At 51.9% G+C, this 12,211-nt stretch overlaps 1 protein-coding gene across 10 annotated transcripts in view; it reads right to left on the reverse strand.

Moving 5' to 3' along the window:
- LOC138763056 (uncharacterized protein C3orf62-like) overlaps positions 1 to 12,211 on the reverse strand; it is a 28,264-nt gene that overhangs the window by 9,255 nt on the left and 6,798 nt on the right. The window contains exon 1 of one of the 10 annotated variants that reach the window (XM_069936627.1): positions 9,508 to 9,662. The exons of 8 other annotated variants lie outside the window; for them this stretch is intronic. The gene's annotated coding sequence lies outside the window, so the exon portion shown is untranslated. Of the gene's footprint in view, positions 1 to 4,926; positions 5,101 to 9,507; positions 9,663 to 12,211 lie in introns of those variants that run through there. One more of the 10 variants, XM_069936629.1, reaches the window with a different exon arrangement.

Genomic DNA, 12,211 nt, shown 5'->3' on the forward strand with positions numbered 1-12,211 from the left:
CTGTGGTGGTATGGTGGGGGAGGGGGAGGAGGAGGAAGGAATTGTTGTTTTGGGTAAAGATTCTGCCTCAGTCCTTCATCAGATGCTGCTCGAACCACTGAGTTCCCCCAGCACTTTGTATTTTGCTCTAAACGTGGTCGAGAACATGAATGCAGTTATCTTTGCCATTACTTTCCAACCTTAAAACATGCACAAGTAAGTCTTCCCAGCAGCAATGGAGACTTTCACCCACTCTGTATTTGGTATTATTCATTGCCATCGCTCTATAAGGCATTAACACAGACACATATTTTGAAAATTATTTCCTCCTCTTTTAACAGTTAAATGACAACATATTAACCATTTAGAGTGATTATGTAATTAGAGAAACACAAGAGGTACAGATGCTGGAATAGTGAGCATCTACAGCATCCATGGAGAGAAATAGTCAGCCAATGACTTGGGTCAAAGTACTCTTCTCTTGAAACTCAATTATTATGTCAATGCAGCATTTGTGTTATGCAGACATGGAGAAGAACGACATGCACACCAAAGCCTTGAATTCGAGAATGGTTTATTGCACTAGCCATCACTTTTTTATGGGCCCCAGGCACTGAGGTCAGGACCCTGCATAATCGGAACACTGGCCTGGGATTGGCTGGCATTTTACCCCCCACAGATCCATCTTCCCACCATGTGGGAGGTCACCTGGGACGATGGCCGGTATCACCACCAGGTCCACACAGTTGCTGCTTGCGTCGGTCATTTTATGGGCCAGTCCATGTCTCCGTGCGTGGGCCACCACATGACCCCCCCCCCCCCCCACCGAACCGGTGATCGGGCTGTTGTCTGTTGACCTGGGCGGTCTGCCCTTAAGTTGAAGGGGAGGAGTGAAAACTGGCTGGTCACAGTCCAGATATGCCACTTTGATGGTAAAGATCTCATCCTTACTGCCGATGTTGAGGACGAATGTGGAGCTGTTGTCCCTAATAACCCTGTAGGGCTCCTCGTAGGGTGTGTGCCCCTTCCCACGAATACATACTGATGTCTTTAAGTCCCTGGGGATGTTGTGTTTGAGCTGGCTATGTGGTGGGGGTTGTCGTGAAATCAGGGACCCCAGTTTTCACTGCAATTTCTCAAGGGTGGCCGCGGGGTCTTCTGGGCATTTATCGGAAGCCAGGAACTCCCCCAGAATGATTAAGGATGTGCTGCAGACCATCTCCACTGCTGAGGCATTGAAGTCTTCCTTCGGCATGAGGCAAATCCCCAGCAGGACCCAAGGCAGTTCGTCCACCCTGTTGGGACTCTTGAGTTGGGCCATCAAGGCTGCCACGAGGTGCCTGTGAAACCGCTCCACCAACCCATTGGCCTGAGGGTGGTAAGCTGTGGAGTGGTGGAGCTAAGTCCCCAGGAAGTTAGCCAGCGCTGCCCAGAGCCCAGAGGTAATTTGTGCACCCCTATCTGATGATAGGTGCTCTGGGACCCAGAACTAGATATCTATGTGTTGATGAGTGCCTTGGCATAGGTTTCTGTGGTGGTATCAGCCAGCGGGGCTGCCTCAGGCCACCACGTGGAGCAGTCAACCATGGTCAGCAGGTATCTCACCCCCACGAGAAACTGGTAGTGACCCCACTATATCAATATGTGTGTGGATGAATCTGCGCCATGCTGGTTCTAAAGTCTGTGTGGGCACCCTTGTGTGAGTCTGCACTTGTGAGGACTGGAAGTTCGTGCAGGTCTTGGTCCACTGGCTGACCTGCTTACAGAGGCTGTGCCAGAGAAACCTTCCAGCCACCATCTGACCATGGCTCAGACTGCAGGATGCGCCAGGTGCTGAATGGCATTGAAAAATCTGGAGCCTCCATGCGGTCGGGATGATGGGGCGAGAGCTCCTGGTGGAGACATTGCACAGTAGTTTCAGGTTACCTGGGCCAATGGATATCTTCCATCCTGAGACTGGAGACGGCTATCCTATACTTGGGGATCTCAGGGTCCTGCTGCTGCTGCACTTTGGTGAGGGGCATGTAGTCAACCCCCGGGTCAATCACAGAGCATGACAGAGTGTCGGCTACCACATTGCTTTTCCCTGTGATGTGCTGTATGCCTGTGGTAAATTCAGAAACATAGGACAAATGTCTCTGTTGTCAGGCTGACTACAGGTCTGATACCTTATGGAAGGCAAAGGTCAGCGGCTTGTGATTGGTGAATTGCTGACCAGGTACAGCGCCAAAAGCTCTTGGTCAAAAGCTGTATTTGACCTCGGGGTGGGGTGGGTGCCTGCTGAAAAAAGGCCAGGGGTTGCCACTGGCCTTCAATGAGCTGATCCAGAATGCCTCCTACCACTATGCTGGAGGTGTCGACTATTAGCAGTAGGTGACTCTGGTCTGGAGTGTACCAGAATGGTGGCATTGGCCAGCGCATCTTTGGCAATCTGGAATGCCCTCGAAGACTCATCATCCCAAGTAATGTCCTTTGACTTGCCCGCCATCAGCATGAAGAGGGGGCACATGATGTAGGCCGCTGCCAGTTTGAATCTGTGGTAAAAGTTTATCATATAAATTCCAGTAGCCCTTTAACTGTATGTGGCTTGGCGAGGTGCCGGACTGCCTTGACTTTTTCAGGGAGCGGTGTTCCCATGTTTGTTTATTCTGTGTCCCAGGAAATCAATCATGTTCAGGTTGAATTGGCATTTTGAGGGGTTAATTGTCAGACCAAACTCACTCAACCAGGTGCACAGTTGTCTCAGGTGGGCAGCGTGGTCTTTGAGGATGTGGTTAGTAATGAGGATATCATCAAACAGATGAACGCAAATGGGAGGTCCAGGCCCACTGCGTCCATCAGCCACACTGGAAAATTTGAGCCATGTTTTTCAGACCAAAGGGCATGAGTAGGAATTTGAACAAACCAAAGGGGGTTATAATTGTGGTCTTGGGGATGTCCTGGGAATGAACTGGGATTTGGTGGTATCCCAGATGAGGTCCACCTTGGAAAACACCTGTGCAGGTTGGTGGCGAAGTCTTGGATGTGAGGCACACGGTATCTGTCGGGCATGGTGGCCTCGTTGAGGTGGCCATAGTCGCCACATGACCTCCACATGCTTGCTGTTTTTGAAACCTTGAGGAGGGGGGTGGCCCAGGGACTGTCAGAGCGCCTCACAATCTCTAGCTTCTCCATTTCCTTGAACTCCTCCTTCACTAGGCTGAATTTTTCAGGAGGGAGTCGGCATGCCCTGGCATGGAGCAGGGGACTCTTGGTCGGAATGTGGTGTTTTACCCTGTGCTTTGGCTCAGCACAGAGAACTGTGGCACCACTATTGAGGGGAACTCCACCAGGATGCAGGCGAATTCATTATCTGAAAGTGTTATAGACTCAAGGTGGGGGGAGGGTGCATAGTTCGGCTCCCCCACACGTAGAGTCTGAAATGTTCTGGCCTGAACCAAGTGCCATCCCTTGAGATCTACAAGCAGGCAGTCAGAAGGAAGTCAGCTTCCAGGAATGGTTGCACTACTGCCATGAGGGTAAAGGTCCATTCAAACCGACTGTTGCCAAACCAAAAGGGAATAGTGCGGGTTCCAAAAGTCCAGATGGAGGAGCTGTTAGCTACCCTCAGTGCTAGGCCCTGCTTGCCGCTGCAGGTGTTGAGGCTTGTGGGGATGCTTATCTCAGCGCCCGTGTCGACCAGGAAATGCCTGCCCGATAAGGAGTCCCAAACGCAGAGGAGGCAATCATGTGGGTCAACCGTCGCAGCCATCAACAAAGGTTGGCCAGGGTGTTTCCTGGAAACCTGGAGGGTGGGCACCATTGATGGGCCTCCACGCCCCAATGCTGATGATAGTAGCAGAACTGTCCCAGGGAATTAACTTGCCTCTCTGCTGGACTTGGCCTCACAGTCGGTTGTTCATGGGGTTTGCTGATGTGGTCTATGATGGTGCTGCTTTCCTTCTTCACTCTCCAGAGCATGTCCATCTGGGCCACAACTCACTGGGGGTTGCTGAAGTCCTCATCCGTGAGCAAGAGTCAGATATCCTCGGGCAGTTGCTCCTGAAAAATCAGCTTGAAGAGCAGACAGGGCTTCTCATTAGGTCAGATGAGGCCCTGTTCCTCAATCCAACCATCTACTCATGCTGGGAGAGCCCAAAAGTGTGGGTTAACAGCTCTTTGAGGGCTACATATCTGTGTTGCTCCGGAGGTCGGATGGGGCCCTATCCTCCAATCCATTCATATGCAGCAATTGGGTGGCGCGCTCACACCAGGGGAGCTCAAAATTGCAGGATAACGGCTCTTTAAGTGCCATGTATTTGCTTTTCTCTGGAGGCTGCCATAGGAAGTCTATAACCCTTGCCATTGTGTCTTGATTGAGTGCACTCACAATGGAGAAGTAGCGGGTGTTGTTGGCGGCGATGTGTCGAAGCTGGAACTGAGCCTTGGCCTGCTAAAACCACACGTGTTGCTGCAACACCCAAAACATTGGGAGCCTGAGTGAGACCACATGGATGGTGCCTGGCAGAACCCGGGGTGAACAAAAGGGAGGACGATAGGTTGATCAGAGACGCCTGCTTCCGGGGTGTACTCTCAAGAGCTGTCAGGCAGAAACTGCTGGAGGACAATGTATACTCCCTGGCCAAAACAGTGGAGGAAGTCCGAGCCCTGGGGGCAGCAGTCCTGCACACTGAAGCCTTCGATTCCAGGCTTCCCCAGGTCTCCACGTGGTCAGCCCAGTCCGCAACTGTGGCCCAAAGCCAGACAGTGAACGAGAACATCGCTGCTGTGGGCTGCCCTTGTAAGTACTGTGGGTCCCAGTGAGCATCAGATCGACGATCGTGCCAAAACTGTCCAGCCAGAAATCAGTACTGCTCAAGATGTGGCAAGAAAGGCCATTTCGCTAAAGTATGCCTTTCAAAATTTGCCGGCAGCTCAGCGGCCCTCTACGACCAACCCCCCTCCTACCTAGTCCCAGCCACGAGCGATTGCTGGGTGACGCCATTGCCGCCGCAGCAACTTCCAGCCTCCCTGACCTCGGCGGCCCTACTTCCGGCCTCGCCGTCAACAATCGCCGCGTGCATGCCATGCACCCGGACCAGCCCTCGACCACGCCAGCGTCGCCCCGCTAAGGCGCCACCTCTGGAGAATACAATGATGTCACCAACACCGACGGCGTGACATCACTTCCCCCGGCGCTACCAGTGCAGCTGGGGAGGAAGGCCAGCCAAGCCACCACCACGTGGCCCCGCTATCTTGTGCCGGGCAGGCGCAGGTGCCACAGCAACCCAGACCTACAAGCACAGCATCGACAACACGGGCACTGATCAAGCCACGCCTCCAGTTGCCGCCGATCACTACCCATCATGCCTACGGAGAACACCACTGGGTATCTCTCACCTCTTGCGACGCACTTCACACCTGCAGAGGACATTGCCGGCCGCAACTTGCCTCCGCCATCGGGGAATGACAACTTGGACCCCGAGATGGTCCTAGCGGCCACCACACTGACCAGAGACATCCCTCACAGCCTCGAGCGCTCCATGATGGACGTTAAAATCAACAGGCAGGTAACCAAGTGCCTAATTGACAGTGGCAGCACTGAGCTTAATTCACCCGAGCGTGGCCCACTCCCGAAAACTCAAAATCCACCCGACCACCTTCTCTATCGCTTTCGCCGCCTAGGACCTAACTATTAATACCCTTGGGCACTGCTCTGCCGATCTGATTGTGGGGGGTGGGGGGGTGGTGGAGACAGGCTCCTGGTCATGCCCAAACTCTGAGCCCCAGTCCTCCTAGACTTAGACTTCTAACGTCACCTGCAGAGCGTCACCCTCACCTTCGGGGGCCCCTACCCCCATTCATGCTCCATCCAACCAGCCTCAGCCAACCTGCAGCCTCTCCATGCTGCGCATCGCCCCTCCTGCCCTCTTATCACACCTCATGCCAGATTGTAGGCAATAGCCAATAGAAGTAGCTATCGCGCTGAGGACAGAGAATTCATCAGGGCAGAGGTGTAGCGACTTCTGGCAGAAGGTGTCATAGAGCCCAGCAACAGCCCATGGAGAACCCAAGTCCTGGTGATCAATGGGGGCAGCAAGATGAGGATGGTCATAGATTAAGACCAGACCATCAATCAGTACACCCAGCTGGATGCCTACCCCTTACCGAGGATTGCTAGTATGGTCAACGAGATAGTCCACTATTGGGTCTTCTCCACAATTGACCTGAAGTTGGCCTATCACCAACTCCCCATCCACCTGCAGGACAAGCCTTACACTGCCTTAGAGGCAGATGGGCGCCTCTACCAGTTCCGCCGAGTTTCATTTGGGGTCACGAACGGGGTCTCCGTCTTCCAGCAGGAGATGGATTACATGGTACATTGGCACAAGCTAAAGGCAACTTCTCGTACCTGGATAATGTCACCATCTGCGGCCACGATCAGCAGGACCATGATGCAAACCTGGAGAAATTTATCTGGACGGCCAAGGAGCAGAACCACACTTACAATAAAGAGAAGTGCGTGTTCAGTACCACCCGCCTCGCCATCCTGGAGTATATCATGGCACGTGGTGTCATCGGCCCAGATCCAGAACGGATGCGCCCATAAATGGAGCTGCCTCTTCCCTCCACGCTCAAGGCCCATGCTCAGGTGCCATGGGTTTTACTCCTATTACTCACAGTGGGTTCCTTGCTTCTCAGACAAGGTCTGCCCACTGGCCCAGGCCACAACTTTTCCTCTCCCACCCAAGATGCAGGCAGCCTTCATGCGCATCAGGCAGGATATCGCAGACGCCACGATGCTTGTTGTGGATGAGGACTCCCCCTTCCAGGTGGAGAGTAATGCCTCCAATGTGACCCTCCCCATTACCCTTAACCAGGAGGGGGACCCTATTGCCTTCTTCTCCAGAACCCTCTACGGTTCTGAGCTAGGGCACTCCGCCATTGAAAAGGAGGCCCAGGTGATTGTGGAAGCGGTCCACCACTGGCGCCTCTGCCTGGCCGGAAGGAGGTTCACCCTCCTCACTGACCAGCATGCAGGGGCGTTCATGTTCAACACCACCCACAAAGGCAAGATCAAGAATGATAAGATCTTGTGCTGGAGAGTCGAGCTGGCAATGTACAGCTACGACATCCAGTACCATCTGGGGAGGTTTAACGACTCTCCCGACGCCCTCTCCCGGACCTGCACATCACTCCACGATGACCAACTGCAGGCACTGCACGAGTCCCTCTGCCACCCAAGCATCAACCGCTTACACCACTTCATCAAGTCCCAAAGCCTTCTGGACACCATCAGGGATGTCAGGACCATGACCGAGGTGTGCCGGGTCTGCGCGGAATGCAAACCCCGCTTCTTCTGCCCATCCCAGGCCGTAAAGGCCACTCGGCCCTTCGAGTGCCTCAGCATAGACTTCAAGGGCCCCCTGCCTTCCACGATTTGGAATGTCTATTTCCTCGCAGTCATAGATGAGTATTCCCGCTTCCCTTTTGCCATCCCATGCCCCACACCTCCATGGCCACCGTCATCTGGGCACTGACGCAGATCTTCACCATGTTTGGCTACCCCACGTTCATCCACAGTGACTGGGGGTTTAGCTTCACGAGTGAGGAACTGCACCAATACCTGACAGCAAGGGGCATCGCAACTAGTCGTAAGACTAGTTACAACCTGAGAGGTAAGGGAAAGGTGGAGCGCAAAAACAGGGTAATCTGGAAGGCAGTCCTCCTGGCCCTTAAGTCTAAAGGGTAGTCCATAGAGTACTGGTAGGACGTCCTGCCTGAGGCGCTCCATGCCATCAGGTCACTCCTGTGCAACAAGACCCCTCTCGAACACCTGTTTTAGTTCCCCAGGAAATCGGCGACGGTAACATAATTCCCAGCATGGCTCACATCCCCGGGACCGGTGCTCCTGCATAGACATATGCAGGCCCACAAGGCCGAACCCCTGGTCGAGCAGGTGTTCCTCCTACACGCAAACCGTAACTACACCTATGTTAGGTTCAGTAGTGGCATGGAGGATACCATCTCAACCACGGACCTGGCACCAGCAGGAGCACCCACCACAGCACAAAAGCATCTTTCATCCCAGGACCATGCTGGCCTGACGCACTCCCCCGACCCCGGACAGCTGTGCGACACCCAAGACCGCCCCGAGCACCCTGGACTCACTCCAACCATGGGGGATGAACCTGACCCCCACCCATCCAACACCTCACACACACTTCAACTCCGGCCGTCCTCCCCACCGACTAGCCCCCACTTTCCCTTGACAAGGAGCCAACCCTGCGACGGTTGTAGAGACTCCGATGACCACTGGACTGTCTAAACTTGTAAATAATGTATATATGTTTGGGGCTTTGGTAAAACATGGAATGTGACAACCCCCAGGACAATATTTAAAGAAAGGGTGTGAATGTGGTGATACACCACTAGCCTACTGCAGGGGGCAACCTGTGTACCTGCAGAAGAGCACTGGAGGACAAGACAATCAGCTGTCAATCAGCCGACCTGAATGGACCAAGCCCCACCTGGTTGGCTGCCAATATCCTTCCGGTATATCAGCTAGATCAGTATCAGAGCCAGCACAGCACTCACACAGCCAGCTCTGTGGATTTTAATGTAAAATAAAGCCTGTTGAACAGACTTTATGTTTTGTGTCTGCTTTTCTGCTCGATAGCACATCACAATCCCGCTACTCATGAGGAGATTCAGACCTCTCCGACTCCTCCTGCATTGAAGGCCTCCTCTCCAATGTCCCCACCCCTTAACTTCAACTCACCTCCCCCTGCCTTTTTATTCTGTTCTTCATGTTGCAGGGAAGGGATCTCCAACTTTCTTTTCCAGGACTAGCCTCGGGTCAACTCCATCATTTTGACTGCCATGAGGTGGGTTGGATCGGTTACTAGCGCTGTTGTTTTCCTCAGCTGCTCCTTTAATACTTGCTTGTTTCTCTTCGTCATTTTCCTTTCCTTATGTCATCCTTTATTTCCTCCTATGTTTTCTTTTTATTATTTTTGTCATTTTCGGAAGTTTTCTCTGAGTTCCGTGGTCAGAAATTCTTGAGGTCAAATATAATTGTCGAAAGCATGTTTCAAACAATTGCCATAAAGAGGAATGGAGTTAGTGGTATTGGTAGAAACTGAAGATGATGAGTTCAATCCTTCAAATACAGGTATACCCCGCTTTATGAAAGTAGAGCATTCTATGAAACCTTTCGTAACCTGAAGTGGCTATTTTTGTAAAAGTGAAAACCCATTCAAATTTCTTTCAGAAATCCTTTCAGTAAAAAGCAAATTTTGTAAAGTGAGTATTCGTAAAGGAGGGTATTCCTGTAGTTAGTTGGAATTGATTATTGCGCATTCAGACAAGAATTTATGGATAGTTCCACAATTCTCTGCTTTGCCAAACATTTTGCAGATTTTTCCTTTCAAATGTAAAATGCAATTTTTTTAAAAGGTTTTAATTTAAGTGGATTCCATCAGCTTTTCCTGTAAACTATTACAATCAAAATAAATGGACATGCAAAACAAAATTATTTTCACTTACTGGCTCTTAACCAAATTATAGTACTGTAACAATTCTCTCTAGCTGCTAAACTTGCTGCCAGTAAAAATGACATAATTTTCAATAGAAACAGTCCATGAATGTTTTTTTCATTTACTTTCTTCCTGACGAGAGGTAAATCTTTCCCTGAAGAATCCCTTGAAGAGGAACGAGGATACAGTTACTAAAATATGTGCTCATTCTTTTATTACTTCTTTTGTTGATCATACCAGATCTTCAGTTGCAATACATCTGTAACTATCCAGTGTACTTAATAGACTGAAATCAGTGATCCACATACACAGCTGATCATATCCACATACTTGAATTGAATGCATTTGGCATTTTTGACTGACCAACTTGAGCAAAATATATATTAATAATTAAAAATCACAAGAAAGAGAGAAAGTGTTGCAGCTGCTACACACAGAAACAAACCACAGAACACAATGGAGGTTTCAGTTGAACTGTTTATTCCAACTTTGTACACGGCCTTTAAGGGTGGCGTTAGCTCCACCCCCGCACTAGCAGTGACATCATTAGGTTCACCCGAGACATGCGCTTTGGCCTAAGCCACAAGACACTGAGGTCCCCTGACGGCACCATCTTCCAGCGGCTGTCCCGCCGGTGTGGCGATAGAAGCGGGGCCAGTTCGCCGCGAACGATGTGCGCCGCCACACAACCCCCCCCCTGACCTTGTCGTTTTGGTCAGGCTGTCATTACTGGCTGGCTAAGGTCTAGATGTGCCGCCTTGAGTCTGTCAATTGTGAATATCTCCTCCATGCCTCCAATGTCCAACGTGAGAGCATGTCTGCAACGACATTGTCCTTACCTGCTCAGTGCCGAATGTTGGTGGTGAATTCCGATACATAGGATAGATGTCACTGCTGGCGTGCCGACCAGGGATCCTTGAACATGGCGAGGGCCTAAGTGCGCGGTTTGTGGTCAGTGAAAACAGTGAATGGCTTGCCCTCCAGGAAGTACCGGAAGTGTCTGATGACCAGAAGCTCCCCGTTGAAGGCGCTGTATTTTAGTTCCGGAAGGTGAAGGTGCTTGCTGAAGAACACAAGAGGGCACCAGTGGGTGTTGACTGATTGCTCCAGGACTCCCCTGACGGTCATGGCTGAAGCGTCACTGAGAGTGCGATGTGGATGTCAGACTGCGGGTGGGCCAGTAGGTTGGCGCTTGCCAGGGCATCCTTCGTCGTGGTGAAAGCATTCTCGGCCTCTTCCATCCACTCCAGGGTCTTATTTTTGGCGGCAATCAGTGCAAATAATGGCTGCATGATGCGAGCCACCCCGGGATGAAACGGTGGTAGAAACTGACCATCCCGATGAATTCTTGTAGACCCCTTGAGGTTTTCAGGATTCGGGAACTGGCGTATGGCTGCGACCTTCTCGGGTGATGGGGCAGCCCTGTCCATGGAGATGGTATGGCCCAGGAACTGCAGGGCCTCCTTGCCGAACTGGCACTTGGCCACATTGACGGTAAGGCTGAACTCTGCTAGGCGAGTGAATAGTGCACGGAGATAGACTTTGTGCTCATCATAGCCTTGATTGGTGATGAAAATGTGATCGAGATAGATAAACACGAAATCCAGGTCTCTGCCCACTGTGTCCATCAGCCATTGAAATGTTTGTCCCGTGTTTTTAAGACCGAAGGGCATCTGCAGAAACTCGAATAGGCCGAACGGGGTGATGATGGCTGCCTTGGTGTTGTCGTCGTGATGGACGGGAATTTGATGGTACCCCCATACCAGGTCGACCTTTGAGAACACTCAGGCGCTGTGCAAGTTGGCTGTAAAGTCTTGTATATGCAGGATGGGGTATTGGTCCGGCGTGGTTGCATCGTTGAGGCGATGGTAGTCCCCGCATGGGCACCAACCCCCCTGAAGCCTTCGGGACCATGTGGAGGGGGGAGGCCCAAGAGCTATCTGACTTGAGGACAATCCCCAGCTCCTGCAGTCGGGAAAACTACTCCTTTGCCAGTTGTAGCTTCTTGGGGGGCAAACGCCTGGTTTTGGCATGGAGGGGAGGGCCCTGGGTTGAAATGTTGTGGTGGAAGTGAACTGTGTCTGCAGGATGGTGGGGAATTCATTGAGTATGCGAGAATACTCATAGTTGGGGCACTGATGGAAGCTATTCCTAGGTTGCACCTGTTTGTGGAATCGAGGCAGATTGATTGGAAAGTGCGGGCATGTACCAACCATTTGCCTTTGATGTCCACTAATAGGCTGTGAAATTGGCTTCCAGCAGCGCTGTGCCCACCATGGCCAGTATGAACTTCTAGTGAAACCTGTCCTTGCCAACCTGGATCTGGGTGCTGCGTGTGCCAAAAGTGTTGATGGAGGATTCGTTGGCTGCCCGTAGGGTTGGGCCTTGTGCACGGGTGTGGGCCTCTAGGGCGGTCGGGGGAAGCACACTCAACTCTGCTCCGGTGTCTACCAGGAAATGTCAGCCACTGGACTTATTGATCACATTAAGAGGCTGTTAGTGCGGCCAGCCGTCACAGCCATTAACGGTGGCTGGCCGGGTCGTTTCCCTGAAATGAACAGAGCTGCCTGCACTTGCGGGCTTGGGTCACCCAGCATTGATGGTAGAAACACCAGGTGGGGTAGTGCTCTTCTGGTTTGTGCTTGGGGGGTGCTTGCGGCCAGCTGGGTCCTGGGCGGGTGACCTGGCTGAGGGCAGCAACTTTTTCTTGCTTG

Source organism: Narcine bancroftii, chromosome 5 (genome assembly GCF_036971445.1).
Source record: "Narcine bancroftii isolate sNarBan1 chromosome 5, sNarBan1.hap1, whole genome shotgun sequence".
Taxonomy (NCBI): Eukaryota; Metazoa; Chordata; class Chondrichthyes; order Torpediniformes; family Narcinidae; genus Narcine; species Narcine bancroftii.